Raw genomic sequence first — 15,626 nt, forward strand, 5'->3', positions numbered from 1 at the left:
CTGACACGATATTTCAGCCCAGCAAAAGGAGACACTGACTTTGTTCTGGTAGTAAAGTAAAAAAAAAGTTTGTCAGAAGTGGGAATTGAACCCACGCCCACATACGTGGATGAAAAGCCTCGTTCAACCCGTATCACTGGGCAAGGTTTCTCTTGAGTCTGGTGCCTTAAACTACTCGGCCATTCTGCCACGATACTTCAGCCCAGCAAAAGGAAACACTGACTTTGTGCTGGTAGTAAAGTAAAAAAATAGAGTTTGTCAGACGTGGGATTTGAACCCACGCCCACATACGTGGACCAGAAGTCTCGTTCAACCCGTATCTCTGGGCAAGGTTTCCCTTAAGTCTGGCGCCTTTGACCACTCGGCCATTTTGCCATGATTCTTCAGCCCAGCAAAAGGAGACACTGACTTTGTTCGCGTAGTAAAGTGAAAAAAAGATTGTCAGAAGTGGGATTTGAACCCCCGCGCACATACGTGGACCAGAATCCGCGTTCAACACGTATCACTGGGCAAGGTTTCTCTGAAGTCTGGCGCCTTCGACCACTCGGCCATTCTGATACGATATATCAGCCCCAGCAAAAGAAGACACTGACTTTGCGCTGGTAGTAAAGTAAAAAAAGTTTGTCAGTAGTGGGAACCGAACCCACGCCCACATACGTGGACGAGAAGCCTCGTTCAACCCGTACAACTGGGCAAGGTTTTTCTTGAGTCTGGCGCCTTAGACCACTCGGCCATTCTGCCACGATACTTCAGCACAGCAAAAGGAGACACTGATTTTGTTCTGGTAGTAAAGTCAAAAGAAAGTTTGTCAGAAGTGGGCTTGAACCCACGCCCACATACGTGGACCAGAACACTCGTTCAACACGAATCACTGGGCACAGTTTCCCTTAAGTCGGGTGCTTTCGACCACTCGGCCATTCTGACACAATATTTCAGCCCAGCAAAAGGAGACACTGACTTTGTTTTGGTAGTAAAGTAAAAAAAGTTTGTCAGAAGTGGGATTTGAACCCACGCCCACGTACGTGGACCAGAAGCCTCGTTTATCCCAAATCACTGGGCAAGGTTTCCCTTGAGTCTGGCGCCTTCGACCACTCGGCCATTCTGACACGATATTTCATCCCAGCAAAAGGAGACACTGACTGTTCTGGTAGTAAAGTAAAAAAAAGTTTATCAGAAGTGAGAATTGAACCCACGCCCACATACGTGGACGAGAAGCCTCGTTCAACCCGTATCACTGGGCAAGGTTTCCCTTAAGTCTGGCGCCTTTGACCACTCGGCCATTCTGCCATGATTCTTAAGCCCAGCAAAAGGAGACACTGACTTTGTTCGCGTAGTAAAGTGAAAAAAGATTGTCAGAAGTGGGATTTGAGCCCCCACCCACATACGTGGACCAGAAGCCGCGTTCAACACGTATCACTGGGCAAGGTTTCCCTCAAGTCTGGCGCCTTCGACCACTTGGCCATTCTGACACCATATATCAGCCCCAGCAAAAGAAGACACTGACTTTGTGCTGGTAGTAATGTAAAAAAAACGTTTGTCAGTAGTGGGAACCGAACCCACGCCCACATACGTGGACCAGAAGCCTTGTTCAACCCGTATCACTTGGCAAGCTTTCTCTTGAGTGTGGCGCCTTTGACCACTCGGCCATTCTGACAAGATATGTCATCCTCAGCAAAAGAAGGCTCCGACTTTGTTCTGGTAGTAAAGTAAAAGAAAGTTTGTCAGAAGTGGGATTTGAATCCACGCCCACATACGTGGACCAGAAGCCTCGTTACACTCGTATCACTGGGCAAAGTTTCCCTTGAGTCTGGTGCCTTAGACCACTCGGCCATTCTGATACGATATGTCAGCCCCAGCAAAAGAAGACGCTGACTCTGTGCTGGTAGTAAAGTAAAAAAAATTGACAGAAGTGTGATTTGAACCCACGCCCACATACGTGGACCAGAAGCCTCGTTCCACCCGTACCACTGGGCAAGGTTACCCTTAAGTCTGGCACCTTCGACCACTCGGCCATTCTGACACGATATTACAGCCCAGCAAAAGGAGACACTGACTTTGTTCTGGTAGTAAAGTAAAAAAAAAGTTTGTCAGAAGTGGGAATCGAACCCACGCCCACATACGTGGACGAGAAGCCTCGTTCAACCCGTATCACTGGGCAAGGTTTCCCTTAAGTCTGGCGCCTTCGACCACTCGGCCATTCAGACACAATATTTCAGCCCAGCAAAAGGAGACACTGACTTTGTTCTGGTAGTAAAGTAAAAAAAAGTTTGTCAGAAGTGTGATTCGAACCCACGCCCACATACGTGGACCAGAAGCCTCGTTCAACCCGTATCACTGGGCAAGGTTTTCCTTAAGTCTGGTGCCTTCGACCACTCGGCCATTCTGACACGATATTTCATCCCAGCAAAAGGAGACACTGACTGTTCCGGTAGTAAAGTAAAAAAAAGTTTGTCAGAAGTGAGAATTGAACCCACGCCCACATACGTGGACGAGAAGCCTCGTTCAACCCGTATCACTGGGCAAGGTTTCTCTTGAGTCTGGTGCCTTAAACTACTCGGCCATTCTGCCACGATACTTCAGCCCAGCAAAAGGAGAAACTGACTTTCTTCTGGTAGTAAAGTAAAAAAAAAGTTTGTCAGAAGTGGGATTTCAACCCACGCCCACATACGTGGACCAGAAGCCTCGTTCAATACGTATCACTGGGCAAAGTTTACCTTAAGTCTGGCGCCTTCGACCACTCGGTCATTCTGACACAATATTTCAGCCGAGCAAAAGGAGACACTGACTTTGTGCTGGTAGTAAAGTAAAAAAATAGAGTCTGTCAGACGTGGGATTGGAACCCACGCCCACATACGTGGACCAGAAGTCTCGTTCAACCCGTATCTTTGGGCAAGATTTCCCTTAAGTCTGGCGCCTTTGACCACTCGGCCATTCTGCCATGATTCTTCAGCCCAGCAAAAGGAGACACTGACTTTGTTCGTGTAGTAAAGTGAAAAAAAGTTTGTCAGAAGTGTGATTCGAACCCACGCCCACATACGTGGACCAGAAGCCGCGTTCAACACGTATCACTGGGCAAGGTTTCCCTCAAGTCTGGCGCCTTCGACCACTTGGCCATTCTGACACCATATATCAGCCCCAGCAAAAGAAGACACTGACTTTGTGCTGGTAGTAATGTAAAAAAAACGTTTGTCAGTAGTGGGAACCGAACCCACGCCCACATACGTGGACGAGAAGCCTCGCTCAACTCGTACAACTGGGCAAGGTTTCTCTTGAGTCTGGTGCCTTAGACCACTCGGCTATTCTGCCACGATACTTCAGCACTGCAAAAGGAGACACTGACATTGTTCTGGCAGTAAAGTAAAAAGAAAGTTTGTCAGAAGTGGGTTTGAACCCACGCCCACACACGTGGACCAGAAGCCTCGTTCAACACGTATCACTGGGCAAACTTTCCCTTAAGCCTGGCGCCTTCGACACTCGGCCAATCTGATACAATATTTCAGCCCAGCAAAAGGAGACACTGACTTTGTGCTGGTAGTAAAGTAAACAAAAATAGAGTTTGCCAGAAGTGGGATTTGAATCCACGCCCACATACGTGGTCAGAAGCCTCGTTCAACCAGTATCACTGGGCAAGGTTTCCTTTAAGTCTGGCGCCTTCGACCACTCGGCCATTCTGACACGATATTTCAGCCCAGCAAAAGGAGACACTGACTTTGTTCTGGTAGTAAAGTAAAAAAAAAGTTTGTCAGAAGTGGGAATTGAATCCACGCCCACATACGTGGACGAGAAGCCTCGTTCAACCCGTACAACTGGGCAAGGTTTCTCTTGAGTCTGGCGCCTTAGACCACTCGGCCATTCTGCCACGATACTTCAGCACAGCAAAAGGAGACACTGATTTTGTTCTGGTAGTAAAGTAAAAAGAAAATTTGTCAGAAGTGGGCTTGAACCCACGCCCACATACGTGGACCAGAACACTCGTTCAACACGAATCACTGGGCTAAGTTTCCCTTAAGTCGGGCACTTTCGACCACTCGGCCATTCTTACACAATATTTCAGCCCAGCAAAAGGAGACACTGACTTTGTTTTGGTAGTAAAGTAAAAAAAGTTTGTCAGAAGTGGGATTTGAACCCACGCCCACGTACGTGGACCAGAAGCCTCGTTTATCCCAAATCACTGGGCAAGGTTTCCCTTGAGTCTGGCGCCTTCGACCACTCGGCCATTCTGACACGATATTTCATCCCAGCAAAAGGAGACACTGACTGTTCTGGTAGTAAAGTAAAAAAAAGTTTGTCAGAAGTGAGAATTGAACCCACGCCCACATACGTGGACGAGAAGCCTCGTTCAACCCGTATCACTGGGCAAGGTTTCCCTTAAGTCTGGCGCCTTTGACCACTCGGCCATTCTACCATGATTCTTCAGCCCAGCAAAAGGAGACACTGACTTTGTTCGTGTAGTAAAGTGAAAAAAGATTGTCAGAAGTGGGATTTGAGCCCCCACCCACATACGTGGACCAGAAGCCGCGTTCAACACGTATCACTGGGCAAGGTTTCCCTCAAGTCTGGCGCCTTCGACCACTTGGCCATTCTGACAACATATATCAGCCCCAGCAAAAGAAGACACTGACTTTGTGCTGGTAGTAATGTAAAAAAAACGTTTGTCAGTAGTGGGAACCGAACCCACGCCCACATACGTGGACCAGAAGCCTCGTTCAACCCGTATCACTTGGCAAGCTTTCTCTTGAGTGTGGCGCCTTTGACCACTCGGCCATTCTGACAAGATATGTCATCCTCAGCAAAAGAAGGCTCCGACTTTGTTCTGGTAGTAAAGTAAAAAAAAGTTTGTCAGAAGTGGGATTTGAATCCACGCCCACATACGTGGACAAGAAGCCTCGTTACACTCGTATCACTGGGCAAGGTTTCCCTTGAGTCTGGCGCCTTAGACCACTCGGCCATTCTGATACGATATGTCAGCCCCAGCAAAAGAAGACGCTGACTCTGTGCTGGTAGTTAAGTAAAAAAAATTGACCGAAGTGAGATTCGAAACCTCGCCCACATACGTGGACCAGAAGCCTCGCTCAACCCGTATCACTGGACAAGGTTTTCATTGAGTCTGGCGCCTTGGACCACTCGGCCAATCTGACACGATATATCAGCCCCAGCAAAAGGAGACACTGACTTTGTGCTGGTATTAAAGTAAAATGATTGTCAGAAGTAGGATTCAAATCCACGCCCATATACGTGGACCAGAAGCCTCGTTCTACCCGTATCACTGCGCAAGGTTTCCCTTGAGTCTGGCGCCTTGGACCACTCGGCATATCCGACACAATATATCAGCCCCAGCAAAAGAAGACACTGACTTTATGCTCGTAGTAAAGTAAAACAAAGAGTTTGTCTGAAGTTACATTTGAACCCACGCCCACACACCTGGACCAAAAGCCTCGTTCAACCCGTATCACTGGGCAAGGTTTCCCTTAAGTTTGGCGCCTTCGACCACTTGGCCATTCAGACACACTATTTCAGCCCAGCAAAAGGAGACACTGACTTTGTTCTGGTTGTAAAGTAAAAAAAAAGTTTGTGAGAAGTGGGATTCGGACCCACGCCCACATACGTGGACCAAAAGCCTCGTTCCACCCGTATCACTGGGCAAAGTTTCCCTTGAGGCTGGCGCCTTAGACCACTCGGCAATTAATACACAATATTTCAGCCCCACCAAAAGGAGACACTGACCTTCTGCTGGCAGTAAAGTAAAAAGAAGGGTTTGTCAGAAGTGGGATTTGAACCCACGCCCACATACGTGGACCAGAAGCCTCGTTCAACCGGTATCACTGGGCAAGGTTTCCCTTAAGTCTGGCGCCTTCGACCACTCAGCCATTCTGACACGATATTTCAGCCCAGCAAAAGGAGACACTGACTTTGTTCTGGTAGTAAAGTAAAAAAAAAGTTTGTCAGAAGTGAGAATTGAACCCACGCCCACATACGTGGACGAGAAGCCTCGTTCAACCCGTATCACTGGGCAAGGTTTCTCTTGAGTCTGGTGCCTTAAACTACTCGGCCATTCTGCCACGATACTTCAGCCCAGCAAAGGAGAAACTGACTTTGGTCTGGTAGTAAAGTAACAAAATATTGTCAGAAGTGGGATTCAAACCCACGCACACATACGTGGACCAGAAGCATCGTTCAACTCGTACCACTGGGCAAGGCTTCCTTTTAGTCTGGCGCCTTTGACAACACGGCCATTCCGAAACAATATTTCAGCCCAGCAAAAGGAGACACTGACTTTCTGCTGGTAGTAATGTAAAAAGAAGGGTTTGTCAGTAGTGGCATTTGAACCCACGCCCATATACGTGGACCAGAAGCCTCGTTCAACACGTATCACTGGGCAAAGTTTCCCTTAGGTCTGGTGCCTTCGACCACTCGGCCATTCTGACACAACATTTCAGCCCAGCAAAAGGAGACACTGACTTTGTGCTGGTAGTAAAGTAAAAAAAGAGAGTCTGTCAGACGTGGGATTGGAACCCACGCCAACATACGTGAGCCAAAAGTCTCGTTCAACCCGTATCTCTGGGCAAGGTTTCCCTTAAGTCTGGCGCCTTTGACCACTCGGCCATTCTGCCATGATTCTTCAGCCCAGCAAAAGGAGACACTGACTTTGTTCGTGTAGTAAGGTGAAAAAAAAGATTGTCAGAAGTGGGATTTGAACCCCCGCCCACATACGTGGACCAGAAGCCGCGTTCAACACGTATCACTGGGCAAGGTTTCCCTCAAGTCTGGCGCCTTCGACCACTCGGCCATTCTGACACCATATTTCAGCCCAGCAAAAGGAGACACTGACTTTGGTCTGGTAGTAAAGTAAAAAAATATTGTCAGAAATGGGATTCAAACCCACGCACACATACGTGGACCAGAAGCCTCGTTCAACTCGTACCACTGGGCAAGGCTTCCTTTTAGTCTGGCGCCTTTGACAACACGGCCATTCTGAAACAATATTTCAGCCCAGCAAAAGGAGACACTTACTCTCTGCTGGTAGTAATGTAAAAAGAAGGGTTTGTCAGTAGTGGGATTTGAACCCACGCCCATATACGTGGACTAGAAGCCTCGTTCAACACGTATCACTGGGCAAGGTTTCCCTTAAGTCTGGCGCCTTCGACCACTCGGCCATTCTGCCACAATATTTCGGCCTAGCAAAATAGGACACTGACTTTGTTCTGGTAGTAGATTAAAAAAGTTTGTCAGAAGTGGGATTCGAACCCACGCCCACATACGTGGACCAGAGGCCTCGTTCAACCCGTATCACTGGGCAAGGTTTCCCTTAAGTCTGGCGCCTTTGACCACTCGGCCATTCTACCATGATTCTTCAGCCCAGCAAAAGGAGACACTGACTTTGTTCGTGTAGTAAAGTGAAAAAAGATTGTCAGAAGTGGGATTTGAGCCCCCACCCACATACGTGGACCAGAAGCCGCGTTCAACACGTATCACTGGGCAAGGTTTCCCTCAAGTCTGGCGCCTTCGACCACTTGGCCATTCTGACAACATATATCAGCCCCAGCAAAAGAAGACACTGACTTTGTGCTGGTAGTAATGTAAAAAAAACGTTTGTCAGTAGTGGGAACCGAACCCACGCCCACATACGTGGACCAGAAGCCTCGTTCAACCCGTATCACTTGGCAAGCTTTCTCTTGAGTGTGGCGCCTTTGACCACTCGGCCATTCTGACAAGATATGTCATCCTCAGCAAAAGAAGGCTCCGACTTTGTTCTGGTAGTAAAGTAAAAAAAAGTTTGTCAGAAGTGGGATTTGAATCCACGCCCACATACGTGGACAAGAAGCCTCGTTACACTCGTATCACTGGGCAAGGTTTCCCTTGAGTCTGGCGCCTTAGACCACTCGGCCATTCTGATACGATATGTCAGCCCCAGCAAAAGAAGACGCTGACTCTGTGCTGGTGGTTAAGTAAAAAAAATTGACCGAAGTGAGATTCGAAACCTCGCCCACATACGTGGACCAGAAGCCTCGCTCAACCCGTATCACTGGACAAGGTTTTCATTGAGTCTGGCGCCTTGGACCACTCGGCCAATCTGACACGATATATCAGCCCCAGCAAAAGGAGACACTGACTTTGTGCTGGTATTAAAGTAAAATGATTGTCAGAAGTAGGATTCAAATCCACGCCCATATACGTGGACCAGAAGCCTCGTTCTACCCGTATCACTGCGCAAGGTTTCCCTTGAGTCTGGCGCCTTGGACCACTCGGCATATCCGACACAATATATCAGCCCCAGCAAAAGAAGACACTGACTTTATGCTCGTAGTAAAGTAAAACAAAGAGTTTGTCTGAAGTTACATTTGAACCCACGCCCACACACCTGGACCAAAAGCCTCGTTCAACCCGTATCACTGGGCAAGGTTTCCCTTAAGTTTGGCGCCTTCGACCACTTGGCCATTCAGACACACTATTTCAGCCCAGCAAAAGGAGACACTGACTTTGTTCTGGTTGTAAAGTAAAAAAAAAGTTTGTGAGAAGTGGGATTCGGACCCACGCCCACATACGTGGACCAAAAGCCTCGTTCCACCCGTATCACTGGGCAAAGTTTCCCTTGAGGCTGGCGCCTTAGACCACTCGGCAATTAATACACAATATTTCAGCCCCACCAAAAGGAGACACTGACCTTCTGCTGGCAGTAAAGTAAAAAGAAGGGTTTGTCAGAAGTGGGATTTGAACCCACGCCCACATACGTGGACCAGAAGCCTCGTTCAACCGGTATCACTGGGCAAGGTTTCCCTTAAGTCTGGCGCCTTCGACCACTCAGCCATTCTGACACGATATTTCAGCCCAGCAAAAGGAGACACTGACTTTGTTCTGGTAGTAAAGTAAAAAAAAAGTTTGTCAGAAGTGAGAATTGAACCCACGCCCACATACGTGGACGAGAAGCCTCGTTCAACCCGTATCACTGGGCAAGGTTTCTCTTGAGTCTGGTGCCTTAAACTACTCGGCCATTCTGCCACGATACTTCAGCCCAGCAAAGGAGAAACTGACTTTGGTCTGGTAGTAAAGTAACAAAATATTGTCAGAAGTGGGATTCAAACCCACGCACACATACGTGGACCAGAAGCATCGTTCAACTCGTACCACTGGGCAAGGCTTCCTTTTAGTCTGGCGCCTTTGACAACACGGCCATTCCGAAACAATATTTCAGCCCAGCAAAAGGAGACACTGACTTTCTGCTGGTAGTAATGTAAAAAGAAGGGTTTGTCAGTAGTGGCATTTGAACCCACGCCCATATACGTGGACCAGAAGCCTCGTTCAACACGTATCACTGGGCAAAGTTTCCCTTAGGTCTGGTGCCTTCGACCACTCGGCCATTCTGACACAACATTTCAGCCCAGCAAAAGGAGACACTGACTTTGTGCTGGTAGTAAAGTAAAAAAAGAGAGTCTGTCAGACGTGGGATTGGAACCCACGCCAACATACGTGAGCCAAAAGTCTCGTTCAACCCGTATCTCTGGGCAAGGTTTCCCTTAAGTCTGGCGCTTTTGACCACTCGGCCATTCTGCCATGATTCTTCAGCCCAGCAAAAGGAGACACTGACTTTGTTCGTGTAGTAAGGTGAAAAAAAAGATTGTCAGAAGTGGGATTTGAACCCCCGCCCACATACGTGGACCAGAAGCCGCGTTCAACACGTATCACTGGGCAAGGTTTCCCTCAAGTCTGGCGCCTTCGACCACTCGGCCATTCTGACACCATATTTCAGCCCAGCAAAAGGAGACACTGACTTTGGTCTGGTAGTAAAGTAAAAAAATATTGTCAGAAATGGGATTCAAACCCACGCACACATACGTGGACCAGAAGCCTCGTTCAACTCGTACCACTGGGCAAGGCTTCCTTTTAGTCTGGCGCCTTTGACAACACGGCCATTCTGAAACAATATTTCAGCCCAGCAAAAGGAGACACTGACTCTCTGCTGGTAGTAATGTAAAAAGAAGGGTTTGTCAGTAGTGGGATTTGAACCCACGCCCATATACGTGGACTAGAAGCCTCGTTCAACACGTATCACTGGGCAAGGTTTCCCTTAAGTCTGGCGCCTTCGACCACTCGGCCATTCTGCCACAATATTTCGGCCTAGCAAAATAGGACACTGACTTTGTTCTGGTAGTAGATTAAAAAAGTTTGTCAGAAGTGGGATTCGAACCCACGCCCACATACGTGGACCAGAGGCCTCGTTCAACCCGTATCACTGGGCAAGGCTTCCCTTATGTCTGGCGCCTTCAACCACTCGGCCATTCTGATATGACATTTCAGCCCAGCAAAAGCAGACACTGACTTTGTTCTGGTAGTAAAGTAAAAAAAATGTCAGAAGTGGGATCCGAACCCACGGACACACACGTAAACCAGAAGCCTCGTTACACTCGTACCACTGTGCAAGGTTTCCCTTGAGTCTTGCGCCTTCAACCACTCGGCCATTCTGATACGTTATATCAGCCCCAGCAAAAGAAGACGCTGACTTTGTGCTGGAACTAAAGTAAAAAAAAGTTTGTCAGAAGTGGGAATCGAAGCCATGCCCACATACATGGACCAGAAGCCTCGTTCAACCCGTATCCCTGCGCAAAGTTTCCCTTAGGTCTAGTGCCTTCGACCACTCGGTCATTCGGACACAATATTTCAGCCCAGCAAAGAAGACACTGACATTGTTCTGGTAGTAAAGTAGAAAAAGTTTGTCAGAAGTGGGATTTGAACCCATGCCCACATACGTGGACGAGAAGCCTCGTTCCACACGTATCACTGGGCAAAGTTTCCCGTAAGTCTGACGCCTTCGACCACTCGGCAATTCAGACACACTATTTCAGCCAAGCAAAAGGAGACACTGACTTTGTTCTGGTAGTAAAGTAAAAAAAAAGTTTGTCAGAAGTGGGATTCGGACCCACGCCCACATACGTAGACCAGAAGCGTCGTTCCACCCGTATCACTGGGCAAGGTTTCCCTTGAGTCTGGCGCCTTAGACCACTCGGCAATTATTACACGATATTTCAGCCCCACCAAAAGGAGACACTTACTTTCTGCTGGTAGTAAATTAAAGAGAAGGGTTTGTCAAAGTGGGGATTGAACACACACCCACATACGTGGACCAGAAGCCTCGTTCAACACGTATCACTGGGCAAGGTTTCCCTTAGATCTGGTGCCTTCGACCACTCGGCCATTCGGACACGATATTTCCGCCCAGCAAAAGGAGACACTGACTTTGTTCTGGTAGTAAAGTAAAAAAAAGTTCGTCAGAAGTGGGAATTGAACCCACGGCCACATACGTGGACGAGATGCCTCGTTCAACCCGTATAACTCGGCAAGGTTTCTCTTGAGTCTGGTGCCTTAAACTACTCGGCCATTCTGCCACGATTCTTCAGCCCAGCAAAAGGAGAAACTGACTTTGTTCTGGTAGTAAAGTAAAAAAAAAGATTGTCAGATGTGGGATTTCAACCCACGCCCACATACGTGGACCAGAAGCCTCGTTCATCACGTATCACTGGGCAAAGTTTCCCTTAAGTCTGGCGCCTTGGAACACTCGGCCATTCTGACACAATATTTCAGCCCAGCAAAAGAAGACACTGACTTTGTGCTGGTAGTAAAGTAAAAAATAGTGTCTGTCAGACGTGTGATTTGAACCCCCGCCCACATACGTGGACCAGAAGCCGCGTTCAACACGTATCACTGGGCAAGGTTTCCCTCAATTCTGGCGCCTTCGACCACTCGGCCATTCTGACACCATATTTCAGCCCAGCAAAAGGAGACCCTGACTTTGGTCTGGTAGTAAAGTAAAAAACTATTGTCAGAAGTGGGATTCAAACCCACGCACACATACGTGGACCAGAAGCCTCGTTCAACTCGTACCACTGGGCAAGGTTTCCCTTGAGTCTGGCGCCTTCGACCACTCGGCCATTCTGATACGATATATCAGCCCCAGCAAAAGAAGACACTGACTTTGTGCTGGTAGTAAAGTAAAAAAAAACGTTTGTCAGTAGTGGGAACCGAACCCACGCCCACATACGTGGACGAGAAGCCTCGTTCAACCCGTACAACTGGGCAAGATTTCTCTCGAGTCTGGTGCCTTAGCCCACTCGGCTTTTCTGCCACGATACTTCAGCACAGCAAAAGGAGAGACTGACTTTGTTCTGGTAGTAAAGTAAAAAGAAAGTTTGTCAGAAGTGGGTTTGAACCAACGCCCACACACGTGGACCAGAAGCCTCGTTCAACACGTATCACTGGGCAAAGTTTCCCTTAAGTCTGGCGCCTTCGACCACTCGGCCATTCTGACACAATACTTCAGCCCAGCAAAAGGAGACACTGACTTTGTGCTGGTAGTAAAGTAAAAAAAATAGAGTCTGTCAGAAGTGGGATTTGAATCCACGCCCACATACGTGGACCACAAGTCTCGTTCAACCCGTATCTCTGGGCAAAGCTTCCCTTTAGTCTGGCGCCTTTGACCGCTCGGCCATTCTGACACAATATTTCAGCCCAGCAAAAGGAGACACTGACTTTGTTCTGGTAGTAAAGTAAAAAAAAAGTTTGTCAGAAGTGGGATTTGAACCCACGCCCACATACGTGGACCAGAAGCCTCGTTCAACCCGTATCACTGGGCAAGGTTTCCCTTGAGTCTGGCGCCTTAGACCACTCGGCCATTCTGACACAATATATCAGCCCCAGCATAAGGAGACACTGACTTTGTGCTGGTAGAAAAGTAAAAAAACAGAGTTTGTCAGAAGTAGAAGTGCGAATCGAACCCACGCCCACATACGTGGACCAGAAGCCTCGTTCAACCCGTATCACTGGGCACGGTTTCCCTTGAGTGTGGCGCCTTTGACCACTCGGCCATTCTGACAAGATATGTCATCCTCAGCAAAAGAAGGCTCCGACTTTGTTCTGGTAGTAAAGTAAAAAAAAGTTTGTCAGAAGTGGGATTTGAATCCACGCCCACATACGTGGGCCAGAAGCCTCGTTACACGCGTATCACTGGGCAAGGTTTCTCTTGAGTGTGGCGCCTTAGACCACTCGGCCATTCTGATATGATATGTCAGCCCTAGCAAAAGAAGACGCTGACTCTGTGCTGGTAGTAAAGGAAAAAAAATTGACAGAAGTGAGATTCGAACCCTCGCCCACATACGTGGACCAGAAGCCTCGCTCAACCCGTATCACTGGACAAGGTTTTCATTGAGTCTGGCGCCTTGGACCACTCGGCCAATCTGACACGATATATCAGCCCCAGCAAAAGGAGACACTGACTTTGTTCTGGTAGTAAAATAAAAAAAGGTTTGCCAGAAGTGGGATTCAAACCCACGCCCACATACGTGGAACAGAAGCCTCCTTCAACCCGTATCACTGGGCAAGGTTTCCCTTGTGTCTGGCGCCTTAAACCACTCGGCAATTAATACACAATATTTCAGGCCCAGCAAAAGGAGACACTGACTTTCTGCTGGTAGTAATGTAAAAAGAAGGGTTCGTCAGTAGTGGGATTTGAACCCACGCCCATATACGTGGACTAGAAGCCTCGTTCAACACGTATCACTGGGAAAGGTTTCCCATAAGTCTGGCGCCTTCGACCACTCGGCCATTCTGACACAATATTTCGGCCTAGCAAATAGGACACTGACTTTGTTCTGGTAGTAGATTAAAAAAAGTTTGTCAGAAGTGGGGTTCGAACCCACGCCCACATACGTGCACCAGAAGCCTCGTTCAACCCGTATCACTGGGCAAGGCTTCCCTTATGTCTGGCGCCTCTAACCACTCGGTCATTCTGACATGACATTTCAGCCAAGCAAAAGCAGACACTGACTTTGTTCTGGTAGTAAAGTAAAAAAAAATGTCAGAAGTGGGATTTGAACCCACGCACACATACATGGACCAGAAGCCTCGTTCAACCCGCATCACTGCGCAAGGTATCCCTTAAGTCTAGCGCCTTCGACCACTCGGCCATTCTGACACAATATTTCAGCCCAGCAAAAGGAGACACTGACTTTGTTTTGGTAATAAAGTAAAAAAATTCTGCCAGAAGTGGGATTCGAACCCACGCCCACATATGTGGACCAGAAGCCTCGTTCAACCCGCATCACTGGGCAAGGTTTCCCTTGAGTCTGGCGCCTTAGACCACTCGGCAATTATTACACGATGTTTTAGCCCCAGCAAAAGGAGACACTGACTTTCTGCTGGTAGTAAAGTGAAAAGAAGGGTTTGTCAGAAGTGGTAATCGAACCCATGCCCACATACATGAACCAGAAGCCTCTTGCAACCCGTATCACTGCGCAAGGTTTCCCTCAAGTCTAGCGCCTTAGACCACTCCGCCATTCTTTCACGATACTTCAGCCCAGCAAAGAAGACACTGACATTGTTCTGGTAGTAAAGTAAAAAAGTTTGTCAGAAGTGGGATTTGAACCCATGCCCACATACGTGGACCAGAAGCCTCGTTCCACACGTATCACTGGGCAACGTTTCCCGTAAGTCTGGCGCCTTCGACCACTCGGCCATTCAGACACACTATTTCAGCCAAGCAAAAGGAGACACTGACTTTGTTCTGGTAGTAAAGTAAAAAAAAGTTTGTCAGAAGTGGGATTCGGACCCACGCCCACATACGTGGACCAGAAGCGTCGTTCCACCCGTATCACTGGGCAAGGTTTCCCTTGAGTCTGGCGCCTTAGACCACTCGGCAATTATTACACGATATTTCAGCCCCACCAAAAGGAGACACTTACTTTCTGCTGGTAGTAAAGTAAAGAGAAGGGTTTGTCAGAAGTGGGATTTGAACACACACCCACATACGTGGACCAGAAGCCTTGTTCAACACGTATCACTGGGCAAGGTTTCCCTTAGATCTGGCGCCTTCGACCACTCGGCCATTCTGACACACTATTTCAGCCCAGCAAAAGGAGACACTGACTTGTTCTGGTAGTAAAGTAAAAAAAAAGTTTGTCAGAAGTGGGATTCGGACCCACGCCCACATACGTGGACCAGAAGCGCCGTTCCACCCGTATCACTGGGCAAGGTTTCCCTTGAGTCTGGCGCCTTAGACTACTCGGCAATTATTACACGATATTTCAGCCCCACCAAAAGGATACACTGACTTTCTGTAGGTAGTAAAGTAAACACAAGGGTTTGTCAGAAGTGGATTTTGAACCCACACCCACATACGTGGACCAAAAGCCTCGTTCAACACGTATCACTGGGCAAGGTTTCCCTTAGATCTGGCGCCTTCGATCACTCGGCCATTCTGACACAATATTTCGGCCCTGCAAAAAAACACACTGACTTTGTGCTGGTAGTAAAGTAAAAAAAAGTTTGTCAGAAGTGGGAATCGAACCTATGCCCACAAAAGTGGACTAGAAGCCTCGCTCAACCCGTATCACTGGGCAAGGCTTCTCTTGAGTCTTGCGCCTTCGACCACTCGGCCATTCTGACACAATAATTCAGCCCAGCAAATGGAGACCCTGACTTTGTTCTGGTAGTAAAGTAAAAAAAAGTTTGTCAGAAGTGGGATTTGAACCCACGCCCACATACTTGGACCAGAAGCCTCGTTCAACACGTATCACTGGTCAAAGTTTCCCTTAAGTCTGGCGCCTTCGACCACTCGGCCATTCTGACATATATTTCAGCCC

At 48.1% G+C, this 15,626-nt stretch overlaps 18 non-coding genes across 18 annotated transcripts; all 18 read right to left on the reverse strand.

Annotated features, from left to right (window-relative positions):
• Nucleotides 1-256: 256 nt before the first annotated feature.
• Nucleotides 257-375, reverse strand: TRNAL-UAA (transfer RNA leucine (anticodon UAA)). Its single transcript has 2 exons — nt 338-375; nt 257-302 (listed from the first exon to the last, which is right to left on the reverse strand). It is a non-coding gene; the product is annotated as a tRNA-Leu (tRNA).
• Nucleotides 376-987: 612 nt separating this feature from the next.
• TRNAL-CAA (transfer RNA leucine (anticodon CAA)) lies at nt 988-1,106 on the reverse strand. The gene is made up of 2 exons: nt 1,069-1,106; nt 988-1,033 (listed from the first exon to the last, which is right to left on the reverse strand). It is a non-coding gene; the product is annotated as a tRNA-Leu (tRNA).
• Nucleotides 1,107-1,719: 613 nt separating this feature from the next.
• Nucleotides 1,720-1,838, reverse strand: TRNAL-CAA (transfer RNA leucine (anticodon CAA)). Its single transcript has 2 exons — nt 1,801-1,838; nt 1,720-1,765 (listed from the first exon to the last, which is right to left on the reverse strand). It is a non-coding gene; the product is annotated as a tRNA-Leu (tRNA).
• Nucleotides 1,839-2,085: 247 nt separating this feature from the next.
• TRNAL-UAA (transfer RNA leucine (anticodon UAA)) lies at nt 2,086-2,204 on the reverse strand. Its single transcript has 2 exons — nt 2,167-2,204; nt 2,086-2,131 (listed from the first exon to the last, which is right to left on the reverse strand). It is a non-coding gene; the product is annotated as a tRNA-Leu (tRNA).
• Nucleotides 2,205-2,268: 64 nt separating this feature from the next.
• Nucleotides 2,269-2,387, reverse strand: TRNAL-UAA (transfer RNA leucine (anticodon UAA)). The gene is made up of 2 exons: nt 2,350-2,387; nt 2,269-2,314 (listed from the first exon to the last, which is right to left on the reverse strand). It is a non-coding gene; the product is annotated as a tRNA-Leu (tRNA).
• Nucleotides 2,388-3,002: 615 nt separating this feature from the next.
• Nucleotides 3,003-3,121, reverse strand: TRNAS-UGA (transfer RNA serine (anticodon UGA)). The gene is made up of 2 exons: nt 3,084-3,121; nt 3,003-3,048 (listed from the first exon to the last, which is right to left on the reverse strand). It is a non-coding gene; the product is annotated as a tRNA-Ser (tRNA).
• A 984-nt stretch (nt 3,122-4,105) lies between these two features.
• Nucleotides 4,106-4,224, reverse strand: TRNAL-CAA (transfer RNA leucine (anticodon CAA)). The gene is made up of 2 exons: nt 4,187-4,224; nt 4,106-4,151 (listed from the first exon to the last, which is right to left on the reverse strand). It is a non-coding gene; the product is annotated as a tRNA-Leu (tRNA).
• A 1,532-nt stretch (nt 4,225-5,756) lies between these two features.
• Nucleotides 5,757-5,875, reverse strand: TRNAL-UAA (transfer RNA leucine (anticodon UAA)). The gene is made up of 2 exons: nt 5,838-5,875; nt 5,757-5,802 (listed from the first exon to the last, which is right to left on the reverse strand). It is a non-coding gene; the product is annotated as a tRNA-Leu (tRNA).
• An 801-nt stretch (nt 5,876-6,676) lies between these two features.
• On the reverse strand, nt 6,677-6,795 carry TRNAS-UGA (transfer RNA serine (anticodon UGA)). The gene is made up of 2 exons: nt 6,758-6,795; nt 6,677-6,722 (listed from the first exon to the last, which is right to left on the reverse strand). It is a non-coding gene; the product is annotated as a tRNA-Ser (tRNA).
• A 429-nt stretch (nt 6,796-7,224) lies between these two features.
• On the reverse strand, nt 7,225-7,343 carry TRNAL-UAA (transfer RNA leucine (anticodon UAA)). The gene is made up of 2 exons: nt 7,306-7,343; nt 7,225-7,270 (listed from the first exon to the last, which is right to left on the reverse strand). It is a non-coding gene; the product is annotated as a tRNA-Leu (tRNA).
• Nucleotides 7,344-8,694: 1,351 nt separating this feature from the next.
• On the reverse strand, nt 8,695-8,813 carry TRNAL-UAA (transfer RNA leucine (anticodon UAA)). The gene is made up of 2 exons: nt 8,776-8,813; nt 8,695-8,740 (listed from the first exon to the last, which is right to left on the reverse strand). It is a non-coding gene; the product is annotated as a tRNA-Leu (tRNA).
• Nucleotides 8,814-9,614: 801 nt separating this feature from the next.
• Nucleotides 9,615-9,733, reverse strand: TRNAS-UGA (transfer RNA serine (anticodon UGA)). Its single transcript has 2 exons — nt 9,696-9,733; nt 9,615-9,660 (listed from the first exon to the last, which is right to left on the reverse strand). It is a non-coding gene; the product is annotated as a tRNA-Ser (tRNA).
• Nucleotides 9,734-10,162: 429 nt separating this feature from the next.
• On the reverse strand, nt 10,163-10,281 carry TRNAL-UAA (transfer RNA leucine (anticodon UAA)). The gene is made up of 2 exons: nt 10,244-10,281; nt 10,163-10,208 (listed from the first exon to the last, which is right to left on the reverse strand). It is a non-coding gene; the product is annotated as a tRNA-Leu (tRNA).
• A 2,269-nt stretch (nt 10,282-12,550) lies between these two features.
• TRNAL-CAA (transfer RNA leucine (anticodon CAA)) lies at nt 12,551-12,669 on the reverse strand. The gene is made up of 2 exons: nt 12,632-12,669; nt 12,551-12,596 (listed from the first exon to the last, which is right to left on the reverse strand). It is a non-coding gene; the product is annotated as a tRNA-Leu (tRNA).
• A 1,172-nt stretch (nt 12,670-13,841) lies between these two features.
• On the reverse strand, nt 13,842-13,960 carry TRNAL-UAA (transfer RNA leucine (anticodon UAA)). Its single transcript has 2 exons — nt 13,923-13,960; nt 13,842-13,887 (listed from the first exon to the last, which is right to left on the reverse strand). It is a non-coding gene; the product is annotated as a tRNA-Leu (tRNA).
• A 429-nt stretch (nt 13,961-14,389) lies between these two features.
• Nucleotides 14,390-14,508, reverse strand: TRNAV-UAC (transfer RNA valine (anticodon UAC)). Its single transcript has 2 exons — nt 14,471-14,508; nt 14,390-14,435 (listed from the first exon to the last, which is right to left on the reverse strand). It is a non-coding gene; the product is annotated as a tRNA-Val (tRNA).
• Nucleotides 14,509-15,310: 802 nt separating this feature from the next.
• Nucleotides 15,311-15,429, reverse strand: TRNAL-CAA (transfer RNA leucine (anticodon CAA)). The gene is made up of 2 exons: nt 15,392-15,429; nt 15,311-15,346 (listed from the first exon to the last, which is right to left on the reverse strand). It is a non-coding gene; the product is annotated as a tRNA-Leu (tRNA).
• A 64-nt stretch (nt 15,430-15,493) lies between these two features.
• On the reverse strand, nt 15,494-15,612 carry TRNAL-UAA (transfer RNA leucine (anticodon UAA)). Its single transcript has 2 exons — nt 15,575-15,612; nt 15,494-15,539 (listed from the first exon to the last, which is right to left on the reverse strand). It is a non-coding gene; the product is annotated as a tRNA-Leu (tRNA).
• Between the last annotated feature and the right edge of the window lie 14 nt (nt 15,613-15,626).

This window comes from Rhipicephalus microplus, chromosome 2, assembly GCF_043290135.1.
Source record: "Rhipicephalus microplus isolate Deutch F79 chromosome 2, USDA_Rmic, whole genome shotgun sequence".
Classification (NCBI taxonomy): domain Eukaryota; kingdom Metazoa; phylum Arthropoda; class Arachnida; order Ixodida; family Ixodidae; genus Rhipicephalus; species Rhipicephalus microplus.